The sequence below is a fragment of the Triticum aestivum genome, chromosome 6D, assembly GCF_018294505.1.
Source record: "Triticum aestivum cultivar Chinese Spring chromosome 6D, IWGSC CS RefSeq v2.1, whole genome shotgun sequence".
In the NCBI taxonomy this organism is placed as follows: Eukaryota; Viridiplantae; Streptophyta; class Magnoliopsida; order Poales; family Poaceae; genus Triticum; species Triticum aestivum.
In genome coordinates this window covers 490,712,320-490,730,955 of record NC_057811.1, presented here as the reverse complement: position 1 = coordinate 490,730,955, position 18,636 = coordinate 490,712,320, and positions in this window count along the sequence as shown.

The window sequence follows — 18,636 nt, the reverse complement described above, 5'->3', positions numbered from 1 at the left end:
TATTGCCCACTTGTAGGGTGGTTTCCCCTTTCCATTGTTTTCGGCTAATTTTAAGAGTCATTATTAATATACATCCTTAAAATATTTCTTCAGGTCTTGAAAAATATTGATATATCTAGTACCCTTATAAAAAGGAGAGTGGATGCAGATCCAAATCATCTACACCGTCCACTAACAAAATCTAACAACCCACGAACCTTCCGTGTTTAACACCAAGCCACCACGGTTTAGTGCCCACAAATCCCTCTGCCCACCGTTGTTAAGAAAGGAGAACACCCCCACGACCTGTTCGCCCCAACCGCCGCATGCCCCTTGCCTCGCTGCCGAGTGGCGACCCCGCCGCCGCACGCATCCGGCACCCACTCGCCTCTCCGGCGCCTGCCTCATCTCCCCCATGCGAACCTGCTCTACGTGCCGCCCCTCATCCTCGGCGGCGAGAGGCACGCGGGAGCTGCCGCCGCTGCCAAGGGCATGGACGCGTGTGGGCCAACCGCCGGCGTAGGAGGTCGCGCCTGAGCCCGCGGCACGGTGCCACGGGGTCCTCCGCCGCCAGTCCCTGTCGGTTCGAGATCCCCCACTGCTCTCCTCACTGTCGTCGTTGTCCTTCCTTACTAGCCCCGCCCTTCTCCAAGACAATGTTCTGCTCCGCCTCCATCCATTATTGGTAAGTAGCAACCATGTCATCTCCCCCCTTTTCATAGAAGTTCTCACAAGTACAAAGGTTGAAAATAATTTATCATTACAAATGCTTATTTTGTCTTAAACTTAAAATTGAAGACATATTTTCTATTGAGATTTCAGTTTGAGACATTAAGACATTTGTTTCCCAACCCTTAGCAAATTCAGAACATTAGTTCATCGATAAATTCAGTTGTGTCTGGATGTATGATGATATTTTTATATGTTTTGACATCCAAATATCTAAATATCTTAGAATATTGTACCAAGAGTTGAGGGATCACACAGATCAAATATATAATTATTTTTAAAAAAATTAATGCTTCTTTGTTGTGATAATCTAGAATTTCCAAAGATTTATTGCAAGTGATTCTTTAGATTTGTCCCCTCGGAGTAGTCAATTCCTTGTTGTAATCAATTCTTTGTTGTAGAGAAGATGGTACTCCTCGGAGTAGAAGCTGATGTACTGTAGTCATGTTCAAGTGATGGTAGAAGCTGATGTAGTCAATTGTTTCAATAAATTACAGCAAACTACAGTACGGTGTTGTTCAATACGAATTTGATTTGTTGTAAATTTTACAGGTTGACTAAGGTGCTGTTGAGATGACTACGTTGCTGTCAATTCAAATAAACCTGAATTGACTTTCGAGTAAAATGGGGCAGAGTTCAACTTCAAACAAAGCGGCAAGACAATAATAATAGATTTTTAGGATTTTTTTAGAGGAGTGTGTTTCATGCTGGCCTACAATGATGAACTAGGGCTGGCTTATAATCTATTTTTTAATTTAGCTGATGTGCAAATTTAACAAAGTGCAGTAGGGCTGGACTTTTCATAGGTAGCGGCCTCAGTTTATCTCCAAGGGATTATTGTTTCCAGACATTATTGTAGACATTTTTGGATATAGGGCTGGCCTTTTTCAACCATAGATTTTCACAAACTGTAGACATCTCAAGACCTGCTTCTTGGAACAACAACACACCATGAATAAATTAACAGATCAACAAATGGTCCAGGAAACATAGCTGCTTGCTGGCATCTCCTGAATTTCGAACCAAAACGAGATCCAATTCATAAATGAACCAAAACATGACTGCTTGCTGGTATCTCATGGTAACACACCAAATTATTCAAATAAAATACTCCATATAATTCAAATAAATACTCCTGTACAGGAGCCACCATACAAATCACTCAGTAATTTGTTGTGAGTACAACTTGAGAGAGAGTTTTTCAAAGAAACAAAAGAAAGTAACTAAAACTTCAGAGTATATTGTTGTTTATATAAACTGAAACCCATTTTGGTTGAACAGAGAAAATAATATAGAACTGTGGTCTAACATTTTTGTCGTGATTCTTCTAATTTGAATTTAAATGCAACAAGGTATTGTCAATTTTTGTAACAGGATTTTGTTGTGGACTTCAGATTTTAGAAGAAGAGATTGGTGGTGTTAAACACCATTTTTGGACCAATCAATGAATTAGCATTTAATCCTAATGGGAGGAGGTTAGTTCATACTCTAACATTGTATTTTGATTTCTTATGTTTGTATTTTGCCTCTGATCAAGATTAGCATTTAATCCTGGACATTTTAACAATCTCCCAGTCCAACTTTCAGGTTTTGAAAGTAGCATATACATCAAATATTTGTGGACATCATGCATGCATTAAAATCTGGGAAAAGTTAGTTTCTTGGCTATGTCTTGTCATAGCTGGGTGCTCCTGATTCAAAAGAATTAAAGGTGAACTCCTCAAAGCATAGTTCAGCAAAAAGAACACTGCAGGTAAAAACACAAGCAGGAAACATTGTGATGTTTGTCTGAATTTATTTCCCGCACACCAATTGTTTATCTCAACATCTGTAGAGGTTATGCCCGTGCTACTGAATTTAAAATCGAACGGAATTATCATTTAGATGCGCTTTTGATAGCCTGCAGTTGGTTATTTGGTTCTCCGAAACTCCAGATCAATGCAGTCACCTACTGTTAGTTCCATTACAATTCCATTTCATAACAGAAAAATAGCACACTGTCCTGTTTGTTAAAGATAAACACCTCCTTTAGTGTTCACTGTTCAGTGTTCCCATAAGTTCACTGTTTTGATGTCTAGGAGGAACTGAACAAACTCTGCTTGCCAAATGAGATTTGAGCACGAAGCTCCTTAACCTAAAGGCCGAAGTGAACAAACGTCCCATCTCAGCAATCCCAGCAATCTTGTCTGATTTTGATTATCTCCAAAATTAACAGTGAATTTGGTTGAATTACTCTGTACCTTCACAGTGCAGAGGAGGAGGAGCTTAGCAGCAGCAGAGCGGGCACGGGAGAAGCATGGGAGACAGCAGAGCTTCACCAACGGGAGCTCGAGGAGAAGCAACAGCCGGAGCTCAAGGAGAAGCAGTAGTCGGAGCATGAGGAGAAGCGGTAGCGGGAGCTCGAGGACACGCGGGAGAGCAGTTTTGGGTGGGGGCGACGGTGTCGGCGCAGGTCTGGGCGGCGGGAGGGTATCGCGGCGGCGGCGGCGACGCCCGTAGGGAATCGCGGCTGGCCGGCGCCGGCACCTGGCAACGCGCGGGCGACGAGCAAAGGAAGAAGGCGGGGTGGAGTGGTCTATTTGAGACACTTTTCAAATTGCGAGGGCTTTTTTCGCAAATTTAGCAATGAACTGGCCGCGCGACAAGAATATCGGGACGGAGGGAGTATTGTTTTGTTATTCTCATTTTTTAGCACGGATATGTCTACCATCAAACATATTAGAGTTGACAGCCAAGATATACCTACTTAAGCATTAACATTGTATGTATACCGTATACATTAAACGACCAGTGCCGGTGCTAATTTCAGCTTTTTATTTCTGGAGTCACAAATGTTAATATGTGTATCTCAATTGGAAACAATCTTGCCATACCAATGAAGTTATTTTAGAAATAATACTGGCGCATATTGCATTCAAGTTGCATTTATCAAACTGTACCTTTGTTATCAGAGTGCACAAAGACTGAATTTTTTTGGTTGGTACTTGTGGCGAGAAGCAGCATGAACAGGTTGTGCATTAGTGTGGTGGATTTCCATAGCTTAGCATATCTATGAGAAAATATATTATAGACATTTTGTATTGGTGGTGACACCCTCTTTTTTTTGAAAGGTCAAAGCACTTTAGTGTTGTTGATTGATTAGGAGCAAGGTACATAGACAAGAGTTCTATATGGTAGGATTTTTATAGAAAAAATTTCTTTAGAGGCCTTTAGTTTGTAGGAATAGAATCCTATTCCTATGGAGGAATTTTTTCTATCCTCCATATTTCATAGGAAAAATAAACATTAGTCTTGACTCAATGGAAAAAATTATACGATGTGAATCAAAGGGCATCTCCTTACCTATTCCTACTCATAGGATTTGAAGTGCATGTCATCTTATTTCCTATGATTTTCCTACCGTATGAACTAAGGAGGCCTGAATGGTTTCTGGAGGCTAGCTGCGTACAATGGAGATGGTGTTGTAGTGTGTACTGCAAATGGGAATCCGTTGCAACATGAAGACGTATAGTACTCCATCCGTTTTAAAATAAGTGTCAAGTTTAGTATGACTTTACACTAAAATTAGTATAAAGTTGACACACTTGTTTTAGGATGGAGGGAGTAGTTTTCAGTGTTTGTTTGGCAGCCTTTCTTTTCAAAAAAATTATATATGTTCTTAAATTAGATTCAAATTTTGCTCAATTATGAACTTGATCCTACAACTATAATGTATAACTACTTAAACATGATTTTACTCCACCCAGTTTATTTAGAGTAGTGTGTAACACTTAGCCTTCAATGGTAGTGTCTCTCCATTTGTGCTGATTTTCTGCTGCGCGGGGTTATTATAGGTTCTCGAAGCTACTCTACTCCGTCGCCTATAGATTATAGCGAGGCATTACTCCAGTCACACGGTGATGCCTACTGAAGCCACCAAAGCGAAAACTCCAAAATAATGACTTATTATTCTCAGTCAGGACGGTAGCCAGCTAAGGATGTGATTTTCGCTTCACCTACTCGGCTAAATCGACAATGAAGATGCACACAACATTCTGGATATTGTATGAGAACTGATTAGACATATTAAGAAATATTGATACAATAATCTTAACTGAATATATATAATAATGTTTTTAGATGCATACAACATTCTGCATATTGTATGAGAACTGATTAGATGTATTAAGAAATATTGATATAATAATGTTAACTGAATATATATAATAATGTTTTTATGACTCTATGCGTAGGATGCTACATTAAAATGTTTTCTTCATTTTTAATATTTTTTAGTGCAATCAATATATACATACGTATATAAATTCTCACATATGTATAGTGCAATTGCACGTGCACGCTTACTTAGTATATATCTAATTCGACAACATGATCTGGCACTATACAAGCTGCGTATTCACATATTAATTATTTATGTTAACTTTTTTATCTTTAATATTTTGGTTATTTTCCAAAAAATAGTTTATTTACTTATTTATACATCTTATAACTTTTTTATTTTTATGTTTTTGCTATTTCTCAAAGTACTAGAAAATAACTATTTCTCAGGTAATGCTAAACACTCTCAAATATGTGATCATAGAAGTTCTCACAAGTACAAAGGTTGAAAATAATTTATCATTACAAATGCTTATTTTGTCTTAAACTTAAAATTGAAGACATATTTTCTATTGAGATTTCAGTTTGAGACATTAAGACATTTGTTTCCCAACCCTTAGCAAATTCAGAACATTAGTTCATCGATAAATTCAGTTGTGTCTGGATGTATGATGATATTTTTATATGTTTTAACATCCAAATATCTAAATATCTTAGAATATTGTACCAAGAGTTGAGGGATCACACAAATCAAATATATAATTATTTAAAAAAAATTAATGTAAGCAAATATAAAGGGCCACATTCACCAATAAATTAAGGTTTAAATCTTAATATAATATAGTATATTTTTATATGCGGTGGCATCCAAATAACTTAATATCGTGGTAGAGTATTCTATACCTACCGTGATAGAGGACCCACTAGAATACATGCAAGATCCTTATCTATATGACGAGCTTGTCTAACAATACAATTATCATGATAGAGGACATTCCAATTTGGTCCTAGGAGGAAGTAGGAACCAGATTACTAGGTAGAAGTGAGGCTCGAAACCTACCTAGCTACCTCACCACTTTCATGCCATAGCTAGTAAGATCCAGAGCATTTCTCACCTAGATAGGGATGTGTCATTGTGACCCAGTTCTCAAGAAATAGCAGCACACGAAAACAAGGTGTTCTCTTAACATAAACTAAGGGCGACCTTGGCTCCTTTTAATGAAGATGTGAATGCTTGCTCGTAGCTGGACTCTCTAGGATGAAAATTGAATGCATGTGGAGGACGAAGGGAGGAGAAGGCGTAGAAAGGGATAGACCTATTAAAGGAGACATGAGGGATGAGGAAGAATACAGAGGAGGGACGCTGAATAGATGGAAATAGGATACCCGAGAGTCGGATAACACACTAGGGTGTAACGATGGCTGGGCTAAGACAAGTAATACCAACGCCACTTGGACATAGAAGCATTGCATATGAGGCATTGTATGACCAGGGTGTCGATGCCCAATCTCACAACTGTTCAGGCATATGAGGAATGAGGTCGGGAGGAATGAGGACTAGGGGTCGAAAGGAGAGGATGGAAAAAAGAGTAGATGGGTCTCACAGAGTCACAATATACATCTTGAGTTCTTCGAAATATACATATGGCTCAATTTCCATCTTGAGTTCTTGAATGGGCCCAATCTCCTTATGTTCTTCGAATAAACATCTTGTACCAAACTAGTGTCAATTTTTGAGTTGGATATTATCAGGGTCAGCGTATACATACGGCTCTCCTCCCAATATACATATTTGTTAAAAGGCAAAGTCTCACAGTTATACATCCTCATATGCATACAATCAATACCAAGCATCAAAGATCGAGCACATTGTCTGGCAAAACAGAAAAACCGATCACATCTTCGATAGATTGTCCCGGCAACACTTACATTTGCCTACATTTACCACCAAACTGTTGTTGGGTAGCAAATCCACTAGCCACAAAACACAATACTCAAGAAAAATATCTTCAAAAAGAGAATCGGAAACAGAGAGAAGTATATTTCGTCCCTCGATTTTATCAACTATTTAGAAATGGTCCCTCAACTTTAAAACTAGAAAAACTTAGCCCCTTCAACTGATGACACCAGATGACTTTCATCCCTATGGTTGCTTCATCCCTCTCCTCCTCCAACAAGAGAGAGAGAGAGAGAGAGAGAGAGAGAGAGAGAGAGAGAGAGAGAGAGAGAAGGAGGGGGTGAGGTGGATGATGAGGTGACCAAATCAGCCGTCAAAACCATGCCACTTTGGCGCAAAAAGACTCAAAGCAACCAATGAATGTAAAATATCCGGTTGAAGTTGATGGGCCATTTTCAAACTATCATTAAGTTTGCGGGGTGAAAATATAGTTTTCTCTTCAAAAGAAAATGACCATGCAAACGATATTGCGAGTCCATCCACACGGTCTCATATGCGAGCAGGTTCGGTCGTTACAAGCAAGGGCCTCATAAGCGACGGTCGAAGCAACTCCACACGAAAAAAGCTAGTGCGATGGGCTTGGATTCAACGCCGTGCCAGAAACCGTTGGCGTACCTAACTAAGATACACGCACGTACGCAGGAGATTTGTTTCACGCACCTTGAAATACACGTACATATACATGCAACCAAGCAAGCACGCGTACGCCCGCAAGCTCTGCTTCCGGAGGCTTTTTTTACTTCGGATTTTATACACGTTCAGCTAGCTAGCTCTTATGCAAAAGTTAGCGATGCTACGAGAACAAAGTCATGGCTTATAGTTGAGCAATTTCTTTTGAAAAAGTGAGGAGTGGCCAAGATTATTGATCTGTCATGGTGATTCGAAAGCGACACAGTACGTCGTTTGAATAACCGGGAGCAACTCGGCGACCCATTTCGTCTGCTGACGTTCATTTGGATTGGCGCGGACATAAAAGGCGGCCGAACACGTCGACCCAAACGGACGCGCGTCCACGGGCGACCCATTCCTGGCCCATTATTAAGCCGGATTTGCGTTGGCGCGGACACGCGACGGACGCGCGCACGCTCGCCTTCTTCTCCCTCGGGCCCGCTGGTCGTTGGCACATTGGTCACCCCCCGTCCAACAGAAACCCTCGCCCGCCTCCTTCGTCGCTGACGCCGCTGCCCATTTTTGCCGGCGACTCAACCAGCTGCCGGCGGCTTCATATCCGCCCAGCAACGCCGCTCACTCCCACGTCGCCCGCCATCGCCGTCTTGCCGCCCGGGAGCCGACTGCTTCCCACCCCCGCTCCCCCCCCCACCACACAGCCGCCCGCGACCAAGAAGCCGCCTCGCCGCCCCTACCAGATCCTCACCGGCACGCTCGTCGGACGCCGGCAGGGCAGTAGCTGGTCCGTGCGCGTCGCGACTCCCCTCGCCGACCGTCTCCTTCATCGACGCCCGCAAGCTGTTCGACAGTTTGCCAAGGTACAAAAATGGACTCCGCCGACGAGTTCTTTTTCCACAATTTCCTTTGCGACTCCGACGATTCGTCGTCCGACAACGAGGAGGAGATATTGGCTGCCGTGTTGGTCCATCACCACCTCAACAGCCAGCGGCCGTTGTTCCGTGGCTCCATCCCAGGCCACCTGCCGGCGTTGAATCGCAACAAGAGAGCGGGCATTTCCTTCTTTGGAAGGACTACTTTGATACAACATACCCGTTGTTCAAACATCAAAAATTCCGCCGTCGTTTCCGTATGAGTAGGCATCTTTTCAACCGTATTAGAGAGGGGGTGGTAGGCTATGATGACTATTTTGAGTGCAAAGAGGATGCCGTTGGCAAAACTGGTTTCTCCTCTTATCAGAAATGCACAGCCGCCATCCGAATGCTTGCATAAGGAGTGCCCGGTGATCTCATTGATGAGTACGTCCGTATGAGCGAGTCTACATGCCTAGAGTCCCTGTATAAGTTCTCCAAGGCTGTTATTGCTGTGTTTGGCCCTGAGTACTTGAGAGATCCGACTGCTGAAGATACAGCCCGTTTGTTGGCGATGAATGCCAGCAGGGGCTTCCCAGGGATGCTTGGCAGCATAGCCTGCATGCACTAGGAGTGGAAGAACTGCCCTTCTGCTTGGCAATGGCAGTATAAGGGCCATGTCAGGGCTTGCACTGTCATACTAGAGGCCGTGGCGTCTCAAGATCTCTGAATCTGGCACTCTTTCTTTGGCATGGCCGGATCACACAATGATATCAACGTGCTTCAGCGCTCGCCGGTGTTTGCTATGCTTGTCGAAGGCAACAGCCCACCGGTGAACTTTACTGTGAACGGCCACAACTACGACAAAGGATACTACCTGGGTGACGGTATCTATCCTTAGTGGACCACTATTGTAAGACAATACCCAACCCTGTCGGAGAGAAAAGGAAAAGATTTGCCCAAGAGCAAGAGAGTGCTAGGAAGGATGTCGAGCGTGCCTTTGGTGTTTTGCAATCTCGTTGGGGCATCGTTCGGTATCCTGCTAATGCCTGGAGCACGCAGAAACTATGGGAGGTGATGACTGCTTGTGTGATCGTGCACAATATGATCGTAGAAGACGAGCGCCCGGAATGTCTGTACGATCAAGGGTTTCAGTTTCAGGGTGAGAATGTTGTGCCTGAGCATTAAGGAGCGGCAACGTTTGAACAGTTCATCCAATTTCATCATGACATGCGTGATTGGGAAACACACGTGCAACTTCAAAATTATTTGGTTGAGCATATGTGGGTTCTGTTGGAAATATGCCCTAGAGGCAATAATAAAGTGGTTATTATTATATTTCCTTGTTCATGATAATTGTCTATTGTTCATGCTATAATTGTATTAACCGGAAACCGTAATACATGTGTGAATACATAGACCACAATGTGTCCCTAGTAAGCCTCTAGTTGACTAGCTCGTTGATCAATAGATGGTCGTGGTTTCCTGACATGGACATTGGATGTCGTTGATAACGAGATCACATCATTAGGAGAATGATGTGATGGACAAGACCCAATCCTAAGCATAGCACAAGATCGTGTAGTTCGTTTGCTAGAGCTTTTCTAATGTCAAGTATTGTTTCCTTAGACCATGAGATTGTGCAACTACCGGATACCGTAGGATTGCTTTGGGTGTACCAAATGTCACAACGTAACTGGGTGGCTATAAAGGTACATTACAGGTATCTCCGAAAGTGTCTGTTGGGTTGGCACGAGTCGAGACTGGGATTTGTCACTCCGTATGACGGAGAGGTATCTCTGGGCCCACTCGGTAATGCATCATCATAATGAGCTCAATGTGACTAAGGAGTTAGCCACGGGATCATGCGTTACAGAACGAGTAAAGAGACTTGCCGGTAACGAGATTGAACGAGGTATAGGGATACCGACGATCGAATCTCGGGCAAGTAACATACCGATGGACAAAGGGAATTGTATACGGGATTGATTGAATCCCTGACATCGTGGTTCATCCGATGAGATCATCGTGGAACATGTGGGAGCCAACATGGGTATCCAGATCCCGTTGTTCGTTATTGGCCGGAGAACGTCTCGGTCATGTCTGCATGGTTCCCGAACCCGTAGGGTCTACACACTTAAGGTTCGGTGACGCTAGAGTTGTTATGAGAAATTATATGTGGTTACCGAAGGTTGTTCGGAGTCCCGGATAGGATCCCGGACGTCACGAGGAGTTCCAGAATGGTCCGGAGGTAAAGATTTATATATGGGAAGTCCTTATTCGGTCGTCGGAAGTATTCGGGGGTTACCGCTATTATACCGGGATCACCGAAGGGGTTCCGGGAGTCCACCGGGAGGGGCCACCTGCCCCGGGGGACTTATTGGGCTGAATATAGAGGGGAACCAGCCCATAAGTGGGCTGGGCGCCAACTCCCTCTAGGGCCCAAGGCGCCTAGGGTTTGGGGAAACACTAGAGGGGGCGCCCCTCACCTGACTTGGGGGGCAAGCCACCCTCCTGGCCGCCGCCCCCCTCTAGATGGGATCTGAGGGGGCCGACCCCCCTCTCCCTTGCCCTATATATAGTGAAGGGGTGGGAGGGCTGCCACACCCTTCCGCTGGCGCAGCCCTCCCCCTCTCCAACTCCTCCTCCTCCTCCATAGTGCTTGGCGAAACCCTGCCGGAGAACCACAAGCTCCTCCACCACCACGCCGTCGTGCTGTTGGACTTATCCCTCAACTTCTCTTCTCCCCTTGCTGGATCAAGAAGGAGGAGACGTCCCTGGGCTGTACGTGTGTTGAACGCGGAGGCGCCGTCCGTTCGGCGCTTGATCGGATCTTCCGCGATTTGAATCGCCGCGAGTACGACTCCATCAACCACATTCTTGTAACGCTTCCGCTTAGCGATCTTCAAGGGTATGAAGATGCAATCCCTCTCTCTCTCGTTGCTAGCATCTCCTAGAATGATCTTGGTGACACGTAGGAAAATTTTGAATTATTACTACGTTCCCCAACAGTGGCATCATGAGCTAGGTTAATGCGTAGATTCTATGCACGAGTAGAACACAAGTAGTTGTGGGCGATGATTTGTTCAATTTGCTTACCGTTACTAGTCTTATCTTGATTCGGCGGCATTATGGGATGAAGCGGCCCGGACCGACCTTACACGTACTCTTACGTGAGACAGGTTCCACCGACAGACATGCACTTGATGCATAAGGTGGCTAGCGGGTGTCTGTCTCTCCCACTTTAGTCAGATCGGATTCGATGAAGAGGCTCCTTATGAAGGGTAAATAGCAATTGGCATATCACTGTTGTGGTTTTGCGTAGGTAAGAAACGTTCTTGCTAGAAGCCCTTAGCAGCCACGTAAAACATGCAACAACAATTAGAGGACGTCTAACTTGTTTTTGCAGGGTATGCTATGTGATGTGATATGGCCAAAAGGATGTGATGAATGATATATGTGATGTATGAGATTGATCATGTTCTTGTAATAGGAATCACGACTTGCATGTCGATGAGTATGGCAACCAGCAGGAGCCATAGGAGTTGTCTTAATTTATTGTATGACCTGCGTGTCATTGAAAACGCCATGTAATTACTTTACTTTATTGCTAACCGTTAGCCATAGTAGTAGAAGTAATAGTTGGCGAGACAACTTCATGAAGACACGATGATGGAGATCATGGTGTCATGCCGGCGACGATGGTGATCATGCCGCGCCTCGAAGATGGAGATCAAAGGCGCAAGATGATATTGGCCATATCATGTCACTTTATGATTTGCATGTGATGTCTGTCATGTTTACATCTTATTTTCTTAGAACGACGGTAGCATAAATAAGATGATCCCTCACTAAAATTTCAAGAAAAGTGTTCCCCCTAAGTGTGCACCGTTGCGAAGGTTCGTTGCTTCGAAGCACCACGTGATGATCGGGTGTGATAGATTCTAACGTTCGCATACAACGGGTGTTGACGAGCCTAGCATGTACAGACATGGCCTCGGAACACAAGCAAAACACTTAGGTTGACTTGACGAGCCTAGCATGTACAGACATGGCCTCGGAACACAAGAGACCGAAAGGTCGAGCATGAGTCGTATAGCAGATACGATCAACATGAAGATGTTCACCGATGATGACTAGTCCGTCTCACGTGATGATCGGACACGGCCTAGTTGACTCGGATCATGTATCACTTAGATGACTAGAGGGATGTCTGTCTGAGTGGGAGTTCATTAATAATTTCATTAGATGAACTTAATTATCATGAACTTAGTCTAAAATCTTTACAATATGTCTTGTAGATCAAATGGCCCACGCTAATGTCAACCTAAACTTCAACGCGTTCCTAGAGAAAACCAAGCTGAAAGACGATGGTAGCAACTATACGGACTGGGTCCGGAACTTGAGGATCATCCTCATAGCTGCCAAGAAAGCATATGTCCTTGAAGCACCGCTAGGTGAAGCACCCGTCCCAGCAAACCGCTAGGTGAAGCACCCGTTGATAACTAGTCCGTCTCACGTGATGATCGGACACGGCCTAGTCGATTCGGATCATGTATCACTTAGATGACTAGAGGGATGTCTATCTGAGTGGGAGTTCATTAAATAATTTGATTAGATGAACTTAATTGTCATGAACATAGTCTAAATTGTCTTTGCAAATTATGTTGTGGATTAATAGCTCGCGCTTTAGCTCCCTGTTTTAATACGTTCCTAGAGAAAGACTAAGTTGAAAGATATCGTAAGCAATTGTGCTGACTAGGGCCGTAGTCCGAGGATTGTCCTCGCTGCTACATAGAAGGCTTCTGTCCTTGATGCACCACTCGGTGTGCCAACCCCTCTGGCGTCGTCTGTGGATGTTGTGAACATCTGGTAGACACATTCTGATGACTACATGATAGTTTAGTGCACCATGCTTTACGGCTTAGAGTCGGGGCTCCAAAAGCGTTTTGAACACCATGGAAAATATGAGATGTTCCAAGAGCTGAAATTGGTGTTTCAGGCTCATGCCCATGTTGAGAGGTTTGAGACCTCTGACAAGATCTTTGCCTAAAAGATGGGGAGAATAGCTCAGCTAGTGAGCATGTGCTCAGAATGTCTAGATACTTCAATCGCTTGAATCAAGTGGGAGTTAATCTTTCAGATAAGAGAGTGATTGACAAAGTTGTCCAGTCACTATCACCAAGCTACTAGATTTTCGTGATGAACTATAACATGCAAGGAAAGATGATCCCGGAGCTGTTCATCGTGCTTAAGGCCATGAAGGTAGAAATCAAGAAGGAGCATCAAGTGTTGATGGTTAACAAGACCACTGGTTTCAAAGAAGGGCAAGGGCAAGAAGGGAGACTTCATGAATGGCAAGCTAGTTGCCGCTCCAGTGAAGAAACCCAAGAACCCAAACCCAAGACAAAGTGCTTCTATTAGGGGAACGGTCACTGGTAGCGGAACTGCCTCAAATACTTGGTAGATAAGAAGGCTGGCAACTTCAACAAAAGTATATTCGATATATGTGTTACCTTACTAGTACTCCTAGTAGCACATGGGTATTAGATACCAGTTCAGTTTCTAATATTGGTAACTCGAAACAAAAGCTACGGAATAAACAGAGACTAGCATAAGGGCGAGGTGACAATGTGTGGTGGAAGTGTTTCCAAGGATGATATGATCACCATCGCACGCTCCCTCTACCTTCGGGATTAGTGATGAACCTAGATAAGTGTTGTTTGCATTGGTGTCCGCGTTGAGCATGAACATGATTAGATCATGTTTATTGCAATACGGTTATTCAAGTCAGAGAATAATGGTTATTTTGTTTACATGAGTAACACCGTCTATGGTCATGGACCCAATGTGAATGGTTTATTGAATCTCGGTCGTAGTGATACACATGTTCATAACATTGATGCCAAAAGATGTAGAGTTGATAATGATAGTACCACTTTCTTGTGGCACTGCCGCTTAGGTCATATTGGTGTAAAACGCATGAAGAACCTCCATGCCGATGGACTTTTAAAGTCACTTGATTTTGAATCACTTGACACATGCAAACCATGCCTCGTTGGCAAGATGACTAAAACCCCGTTCTTATACAATGGAACGGGCAAGTGACTTGTTGGAAATCACACATGCTGATGTGTGCGGTCCGATGAGTGTTGACGCACGCGGTGGATATCGTTATTTTCTCACCTTCACCTATGAATTGAGTAGATATGGGTATATTTACTTAATGAAGCATAAGTCTGAAACGTTTGAAAAGTTCAATCAATTTCAGAGTGAAGTTGAGAATCATCGTAACAAGAAGATCAAGTTCCTACGATCTGATCAAGGGAAGAGTATCTGAGTTATGAGTTTGGCAATCACTAAAGACAAAGTGGAATCGTTTCACAGTTGACTCCACCTGGAACACCATAGCGTAATGGTGTGTCCGAACATCGTAATCGCACCCTATTGAATATGGTGCGATCTATGATGTCTCTTACCGATCTACCGCTATCATTTTGGGGTTATGCATTAGAGACAATTACATTCATTTTAAATAGGGCACCATCTAAGTCCGTGGAGATGACACCACATGAATTATGGTTTGGCAAGAAACCTAAGTTGTTGTTTCTTAAGGTTTGGGGCTACGATGCTTATGTCGATAGGCTTCGGCCAGAAAAGCTCGAACCCAAAGCGGAAAATTGTGTCTTCATAGAATATCCAAACAAGACGATTGGGTATACCTTCTATCTCAGATCTGAGGGCAAATTGTTTGTCGCTATGAACAGGTCCTTTCTCGAGAAAGAGTTTCTCTCGAGAGAATTGAGTGGGAGGAAGATAGAACTTGATGAGGTTGTTGAACCTTCACTTCAACCAGAGAGTAGCGCATCACAGAAAGATGTTTCTATGGCACCTACGTCAGTTGAAGAGAAAGCTAATGATGATGATCATGAAGCTTCACATCAAGTTACTATCGAACCTCGTAGGTCGACAAGGGTGTGTACAACTTCTGAGTGGTAACCCTGTCTTAAAGGTGTTGTTGGACAACGATGAACCTATGAGCTATGGAGAAGCGATGGTGGGCCCGGATTCCAACAAATGGCTAGGAGCCATGAAATCCGAGATAGGATCCATGTATGAGAACAAAGTATGGACTTTGGTGGACTTGCCCGATGATCGGCAAGCCATTGAGAATAAATGGATCTTTAAGAAGAAGACAGACGCTGATGGTAATGTCACCATTTATGAAGCTCGACTTGTCTCAAAGAAGTTTCTGACAAGTTCAAGGAGTTGACTGTGATGAGACTTTCTCAATCATAGCGATGCTAAAGTCTGTTAGAATTATGTTAGCAGTTGCTGCATTTTCATTTACGAAATCTGGCAGATGGATGTCAAAACAAAGTTTCCTTGACGGTTTCCGTGAGGAAAGGTTGTATGTGATACAACCAAAAGGTTTTGTCGATCCTAAGGATGCTAAAAGGTATGCAAACTCCAGCGATCCTTCTATGGACTGGAGCAAGCATCTCGGAGTTGGAACATACGCTTTGATGGGGTGATCAAAGTTTTTAGGTTTATACAAAGTTTGCAAGAAACTTGTATTTGCAATAAAGTGAGTGGGAGCACTACAACATTTCTGATAAGTATATGTGGATGACATACTGTTGATCGGAAATGATGTAGAATTTCTGGAAAGCATAAAGGGTTGTTTGAATAGAGTTTTTCAAAGGAAGACCTATGTGAAACTGCTTACAGGTTGGGTATCAAGATCTATAAGAGATAGATCAAGATGCCTGATAATACTTTCACAGAGCACACACCTTGACATGATCTTGAAGGAGTTCAAGATGGATCAGTCAAAGAAGGAGATCTTACTTGAGTTGTAAGGTGTGAAGTTAAGACTTGAAGCTTGACCATGGCAGAAGAAAGAGAAAGGACGAAAGTCGTCCCCTATGCCTTGCCATAGGCTCTATACGATATGCCATGTTGTGTACCGCGATGTGCCTTGCCACGTGTCTGGCAAAAGGGGTATAAGAGTGATCCAGGAGTGGATCATTGGACAGCGGTCAAAATTGTCCTTAGGAATAAGGAAATGTTTCTCGATTATGGAGGTGATGAAGAGTTCGGCGTAAAGGGTTACGTCGATGCAAGCTTTAACACCTATCTGGATGACTCTGAGTAGCAAACCGGATACGTATAGTGGAGCAACAATTTGGAATAGCTCCAAGTGGAGCATAGTAGCAACATCTACAATATCAAATAGAGATTTGCGAAGAACACACGGATCTGAATGTTGCAGACCCGTTGACTAAAATCTCTCTCGTAAGCATAACATGATCAAACCCTAGAACTCATTGAGTGTTAATCACATTGTGATGTGAACTAGATTATTGACTCTAGTAAACTCTTGGGTGTTAATCACATGGCGATGTGAACTAGATTATTGACTCTAGTAAACTCTTTGGGTGTTAGCCACATGGCGATGTGAACTATGAGTTTTAATCACATGGTGATGTGAACTAGATTATTGACTCTAGTGCAAGTGGGAGACTGTTGGAAATATGCCCTAGAGGCAATAATAAAGTGGTTATTATTATATTTCCTTGTTCATGGTAATTGTCTATTGTTCATGCTATAATTGTATTAACCGGAAACCGTAATACATGTGTGAATACATAGACCACAACATGTCCCTAGTAAGCCTCTAGTTGACTAGCTCGTTGATCAATAGATGGTCGTGGTTTCCTGACCATGGACATTGGATGTCGTTGATAACGGGATCACATCATTAGGAGAATGATGTGATGGACAAGACCCAATCCTAAGCATAGCACAAGATCGTGTAGTTCGTTTGCTAGAGCTTTTCTAATGTCAAGTATTGTTTCCTTAGACCATGAGATTGTGCAACTCCCGGATACCGTAGGATTGCTTTGGGTGTACCAAACGTCACAACGTAACTGGGTGGCTATAAAGGTACATTACAAGTATCTCCGAAAGTGTCTGTTGGGTTGGCACGAATCGAGATTGGGATTTGTCACTCCGTATGACGGAGAGGTATCTCTGGGCCCACTCGGTAATGCATCATCATAATGAGCTCAATGTGACTAAGGAGTTAGCCACGGGATCATGCGTTACAGAACGAGTAAAGAGACTTGCCGGTAACGAGATTGTACGAGGTATAGGGATACCGACGATCGAATCTCGGGCAAGTAACATACCGATGGACAAAGGGAATTGTATACGGGATTGATTGAATCCCTGACATCGTGGTTCATCCGATGAGATCATCATGGAACATGTGGGAGCCAACATGGGTATCCAGATCCCGCTGTTGGTTATTGGCCGGAGAACGTCTCGGTCATGTCTGCATGGTTCCCGAACCCGTAGGGTCTACACACTTAAGGTTCAGTGACGCTAGAGTTGTTATGAGAAATTATATGTGGTTACCGAAGGTTGTTCGGAGTCCCGGATAGGATCCCGGACGTCACGAGGAGTTCTGGAATGGTCCGGAAGTAAAGATTTATATATGGGAAGTCCTTATTCGGTCGCCGGAAGTGTTCGGGGGTTACCGGTATTATACCGGGATCACCGAAGGGGTTCCGGGAGTCCACCGGGAGGGGCCACCTGACTTATTGGGCTGAATATAGAGGGGAACCAGCCCATAAGTGGGCTGGGCACCAACTCCCCCTAGGGCCCAAGGCGCCTAGGGTTTGGGGAAACCCTAGAGGGGGCGCCCCCCAACCTGACTTGGGGGGCAAGCCACCCTCCTGGCCGCCGCCCCCCTCTAGATGGGATCTGAGGGGGCCGGCCCCTCTCTCCCTTGCCCCTATATATAGTGAAGGGGTGGGAGGGCTGCCACACCCTTCCCCTGGCGCAGCCCTCCCCCTCTCCAACTCCTCCTCCTCCTCCATAGTGCTTGGCGAAGCGCTGCCGGACAACCACAAGCTCCTCCACCACCACGCCGTCGTGTTGTTGGACTTCTCCCTCAACTTGTCTTCTCCCCTTGCTGGATCAAGAAGGAGGAAACGTCCCCGGGCTGTACGTGTGTTGAACGCGGAGGCGCCGTCCGTTCGCGCTTGATCGGATCTTCCGCGATTTGAATCGCCGCGAGTACGATTCCATCAACCACGTTCTTGTAACGCTTCCGCTTAGCGATCTTCAAGGGTATGAAGATGCACTCCCTCTCTCTCGTTGCTAGCATCTCCAAGATTGATTTTGGTGACACGTAGGAAATTTTTGAATTATTACTATATTCCCCAACAGGTTCATGTTGGCAACCAATAGATGTATCTTTTTTTATTTGTTGGCAATCAATAGATGTATTTTTTTATTTGTTTGTAAAACTATGTGAGACATTTTTATTTGTATTCGGCTTGTAAAACTATGCTATTTTATTCGATTCAAACTATGTTATATTTG